This window comes from Furipterus horrens, unplaced genomic scaffold, assembly GCF_987537825.1.
Source record: "Furipterus horrens unplaced genomic scaffold, mFurHor1.1.pri manual_scaffold_6, whole genome shotgun sequence".
NCBI lineage: Eukaryota > Metazoa > Chordata > Mammalia > Chiroptera > Furipteridae > Furipterus > Furipterus horrens.
Window position 1 is genome coordinate 104996651 of NW_028327176.1, and position 6000 is coordinate 105002650.

General features: G+C 42.7%; 1 non-coding gene across 1 annotated transcript; it reads right to left on the minus strand.

Moving 5' to 3' along the window:
• Positions 1-3980: 3980 nt before the first annotated feature.
• Positions 3981-4150, minus strand: LOC150007166 (U1 spliceosomal RNA). Its single transcript, XR_016512183.1, has one exon. It is a non-coding gene; the product is annotated as a U1 spliceosomal RNA (small nuclear RNA).
• Positions 4151-6000: the final 1850 nt, after the last annotated feature.

A 6000-nucleotide genomic window follows, 5' to 3' on the forward strand; every position in this document is an offset into this window, starting at 1 on the left:
TCAGAACTGGTTACCACACCCACTGCATCACAGGACGCAGTCAGGGATTTAAAAATAGGCAGCAGACATTTTAGTGAAGAGATCTTCATGCGGCTCTGAGAGGAAGAGAGGAGATCCATGCGGTTTACAAGGAGGGCAGAGGAGAATGTGATGTAGCCATGCATGATTCAGTGCGAAATGGCATATATTTTCCTGGACTATTATACAGAGGCTGATGACATCATACCCCAGATCCTGAAGGAGGCAGCTGACAGATAAGGGATGGGGAACTTCTGGGGATGTTTTTGGCTTCTAGCCTTTTGGGGAGCAAGGGAAGTGCTGGGTCCTGTGGGAGAACAGGGCTCTGAGCTGAAGTGCTCCCAGCTCCCAACCCCAGGTTGGAACATTGTAAATAAAGACCTGTTTTCCTCAACACTAGTTGTTGGGTTTTACACCAAGGCACCATGTTTGGGAAACACAACATGATCATCCAGGCATTCTCAAGGAGGAAGAGAACCAGAAAGCCAGCAAGCCTGAGAGCCCTTCTTTTATTTCAAATCTTCTAGCCCATAATTCTATGCACTCTGGAGGCCTTCAGCTTCTCATCCAATCCCATCTTAGACTGTTCACCATTGCCTTGGGCAACCTCCTCCTACTGCCCCTTTCTACTCCTCCCCAGTAATCTAATCAGATCTCTATCACAAACAGCCATCAGGACTCCCCACCAAATACTCGGCCTTACTAGAGCATACTAAAGATGCCCCTATGGAGTCACCAGAAAATGAAACCAGAAAAGTCAGTGCTTGTGCTGTCCGTCACTACCACAACCAATAAGCAGAAAGAAAAATAGAATCTTTACAGGCACTTTATTCAGATGCCAGTGATCTGAGGAGAGGGTGGTTATGTACCCTCAAAAAACTGTCTGAACATCTCAAGACAACCTTTTTTGTAGAGAGAAGGAAAGGGTAGGTAAGGGGATTGGAAAAAAGGGTTAATCAGATAAGAGTAGCATTCAGTGGCAATTTTCCTAGTATTGCTTTATCCGCAGATCAGCAGTTCTTTAACTGAGTCATGACTTCCCCCCCAGGAACACAGCGGTTCACGTCACTTGCAGACCCCTGGGGCACAAAGGTTGAATTGCTTGTGGACCTCATGGAGTCATGTACGTCATGCATTCCAGTTCCTGGAATAACAGCTTTCCACATGCATTAATCACATAAGCCTATCAACTATGACTAAAGCTAAAATGAAGCTAAAATCTTTAATTCTTGAGTTCCCCTATCAAGAGGGTTTGTCCATCACTCAGTGACTTAGAGAACACACAGACCCTGTACATCAGGATGGTAAATCTGAGCCCCTCACTTTTAAAAAATGTCAATAGGTCTTTTTTTTTTTAATTGGGGTATAATTGACATAACATTATATTAGCTTCAGATTTACAATGTAATGATATTTGTATTTATTGCAAAATGACCACCATAATGCCCAGTGAACAACCATTACTATACATAGTTACAAAACTTTTTTTCTCATAATGAGAACTTTCATGATCTACTCTCCTAGCTACTTTCAAATATACAAAACAGTGTTATTAACTACAGTCACCATGCTGTAATTACATTGTCATAACTTATTCATGTTATAACTGAAAATTTGTAGTTTTTGACGCCTTTCACTCATTAACCTCACCCCCACCCCTTGCCTCAGGCAACCACCAATCTGTTCTTTATATCCATGAGCTTGAGGGTTTTTTTTTTTTAAGATTCCACATATAAATTAGATCTTATTGTATTTATCTTTTTCTGTCTGACTTATTTTACTTAGCATAATGCCTTCAAGGTCCATCCATGCTGTTGCAAATAGAAAAATTTTATTCTTTTTATGACTGAATAATATTCATATATATATATATATGTGTGTGTGTGTGTGATATATGAAGGTCTGTCCAGAAGAAGTCTAGCCATTGTTAATATAACAAGAATGGTTTGCATGACAGACATCAATGTAACCTGGTAGCCAAAGAGAGTGGACTGGAATGCACATGCATGAACAATGATTACTTCACTGTACTAGTCAGTGGAAGTGGTAGACACTGCTGAATAAGCATGTGTGCTGTGTGGTCATCACATTCAAAATGACTGAGCATGTAGAGCAAAAAGTCTGCATCAAATTTTACATTAAGCTTGAACATGCCTCTGTGGAAACTATCCTGATAATTCAGAAGGCCACGGCTATGGGCAACTGGTCATCATGACCATAGGCCTGCTCATGCATCACGTCTCATGCAGAGTTTTTTAGCGAAACATTAAATCACTCAGGTAACTCAGTCCCTCTACAGCCCAGATTTGGTGCCCTGTAACTTCTGGCTTTTCCCAAAACTAAAATTACCCTTGAAAGGAAAGAGATTTCAGACCATCAGTGAGATTCAGGAAAATACAGTGGGGTAGCTGATGGCAATTGGGAGACTATGTGAGGTCCCAAGGTGCCTACTCTGAAGGGGACTGAGGCATCACTGTCCTATGTACAATGTTTCTTGTATCTTGTATCCTCTTCAATAAATGTCTCTAGTCTTCACATTACATGACTGGATAACATCACATTTTCTTTACCCATTCACCCACTGATGTACACTTGGATTGTTTCCATGTCTTGGCTATTGTAAATAATGTTGCAATGAACATGGTGGTGCAAATATCTCTTTGAGTTATTTTTTGCTTTTCTTCAGGTGAATACCCAGGAATTCTGGGTTATATCTGAGCTCCTTATTAAAAGAGAGCTTTCATTTGAGTGCATCCTCATTTGTAACAGGAGTGAACAATGGTAGTCAAAGTTGAGCTCATCAATTGCTCCAGTCCAACTCTCTTGAGTAAGAGGGAAGTCCATGCTTTGATATGAAATGTGTGAATGAAAAAGGGGCTCTGTAATAAATCTGACAAGTTCAGTGGCAGAGAGTCACTTCACTGAGATCTGATAGTAAATTCCTAACTGGACAGGTCATGATAGGTAGTCAAGGCCCAGGCATACAACTTCTTCAGTAAAGGGTTTATCTTTATCTTAAGCAAGCACTGTCCATTGTTCTTGTACAGCTAGGTTAACACACCTTTGAAATGTCAGAGTAATCTTTTTCAGATCCCTTCAAGGTATAATCACCTTCAAGGGAGCACTAACACTTGTTAATTATTTTGTACTTTGCTTTCTCCCACCTTCAGATAATCTTCCTTACTACTCTCCTTAATTCTGTTTATGTAGAAGAAACTGCAAAACTATCTTTCTCCAGAGCATTTGAGATCTTGCTTCCCAATGTGTCATCAGTTTGGCTCAAATAAACTTTTACAAAAATTCTCTACAGTTTGGACATTCTTATATCAACAAATGGATTCATAAATACAATTTCAGACACCAGGGCCTGTATGGTCAGAGATGTCATACTCCTCTGCCAGGAACCCCTAGTGACTGACCATTGCCTATAGGAAGAAGTCCACATCTTTTAGCCTGGCTTCAAGGAGCTCCACAAGCCCATTCTCACCTTCCCACCTTGGCTCTGTCTTCTTAGAAACTCACAAGTACCTCCGCTGCCAATTTTGACTGATCTGGCAACATCTTAAGAGTTAACATTTACCTTTGATGGGAGATTTGCAGTGCCATATTTGGTTGATTCTAAGATGCACTCTTTTTCTCATTTTAACATTTTATTAGTTTAACACTGACCTCACAATCGACGGCATGTCATTGTTTATTTGGCAGCACTTTTTCTTTAATAGCAGTTTGTGAAATAATGCTGTATCTTACAAGCAAAGGCACCTCAGGCTTGATAAAGTATGGTAAGTAGCATCAGATTGGAGCTCTAGATGCTCAGTCAGAGGCTAAGAACCTGTGTGCCATTCTCTGAGTCTTTTCCTCCCAATCAGGCCTGGGTCCTGGTGTAATAGCAGTGATTTCTAGGGGTCTGTAAGGCTCCCTAGTTGTAACCATGGCTGATATTTAAAATGCCCCCCCCCCCCCCGGGGAAAGCACAAACACAGTTCAGTTCCCCACTACCACAATTATGCAGTCAAGTTTCCCACATTTAGGGAAATCGCAGGGGTCAGCACACCCCTGTAGTGGAATGGGTGAGTCTCACCCTGGGAAAGCCACCTTCATGATCATGGTACCTCCCCTGCCTGGTAAGTATTGATATTTAAAATGTTTAATGACCAGACCAATCAGAACAGAAGACCGCTGAGAACAACTGATTCATCTGTCCTGGAGGTTACCTGATCCCCACCCTGGCTGCAGTGACATGATCAGTAAGTGGCAATACTGGGAAGCTAATGTAGGTCTCTGACATCAAAGTTCATGCCCTTTAACTTCCCCATTTGACATTTTAGAGGAGACACTGCCCAACTCAAATATGGAAGGACTTGTCTCCCTCACTGCATTGTATGCACCTTGAGGGCAGGGAGTGCGTGAGTTACTCTTTATTGACCTCCTCACCCCCAAGTCTATATGTGCTAGTCAAGGTTAACAGCTGGTCTGGGAGCATGGAGGGGCAAAGACTTGATTTGTAATGTCTTCCACTTAAATACTGCCATTGAGCTTCCAGTGTTACATTACTGAACAAGGAGCTGGGAAGAGATGTGCAGAACCACACTGGTATATGACATTTCCACCATACAGATACAATAGATGTGATAACCTCAAGAACACAGATAATAGTAAAATACAGCGAACTAACTAGGAAGTGAATGAGTTTTGATTATTGCTTTTGTTTAAGTCAAATTTGTTCTATTTTAATTTTATATAACTTAATCTTTAATAATTAGTGTATTTAACAATTGGCTTGCAAATTTCCTGAAAATTTAACAATTAAGTTCATGACTGGTTTGAGCTGGCTTGAGCACACCACTTCTAGAACCCGATCCAATGCTTTGCTTTCAACAGGCACTGGAACAGTGTTGAGGATGCTAATAAAAAGAATACGATTATTCACTAATGAGCTTTGAAAGAGCTGGTAATCCAGATTTCAACATTCTTTCCTGTGTCTGAGAATTTCTTAGTTCCATCACTCATACTTAAAAGAAGGCCAAAAAATAAAAACTCTTTAAGGGTGGAGACCAAAAAATAGCCAAGTCTCCAACTAAGAGCTTGTGCCGGGGTGGGGCCTATGACTGCTTCCTGTTCAAAACGGTCCTCTGCAGTCGGGCTTGAGCAAGCCTTTGAGCTTTAACTGTCTTCTCTCCTTGCCTCCCTGAGCTAAGCCCCCACAAGAGAAGTACTGAAGAAAAAGCACCAGTCATATTATTATTCTATTACATTCCAGAAAGGACAGTTTCCCAGGAATTGGGGAGCCGAGAAATGAGTAAAAATTGCAGTAAATTGCCACCTCCCAAAGGCTCAAAGGAGTCCTTAACCTTTTCTTATGGGTGCACAGTGCTGATGTCACTGGCAACTGAGTGGGCAGGCAGAGCTCAGGGAGGGAGAGGGACAGCTGGTGAATCAGCTGTGCTGCACTCAGCACCGTCCCTGCCCTGGTTCAGGGACTGCACCATATATGGTCTCAGGCTCAGAGCAGTGGTCCGGCTGATTTGCATTGGGGCTCCCTTAAAATTGCACTTTGAGATTAGGTCATTGTTACCAGCACATGGGAGACCCCAGATAGGTTGGTCAGCAAGAAGAAATCACAGGGAAAATTGTGGTCTGGCAAGGAAGAGACGAGAGACGAGGGTGCAGCCCCTTTCCAGCCAGGCTGCTCTTGGGAATGAAGGCCAGAGCCTGAGAAAGCTGTGGGAGTGACTGTTAGCAGCGGTTGCAAAGGGAGGGGCTCAGCCGGAGGACCAGCCTCCTCCTGCAGAGGCCATTCTGCCTCTGGCTGGCCTGGGGCTTCAGGAGTTTTATCCTGAGGGCAACTCAGAAAAGGGGAATAACTCCAAAATGTCAGAGAGGACAGGCAGCTTCCCTGACTCTGCATGGGGGTGACTCCGATGCCACCTGTGTGAAGGTACAGAAACCCTATGGCAAAGTGAGAAACAGTCCAGGCTCTGA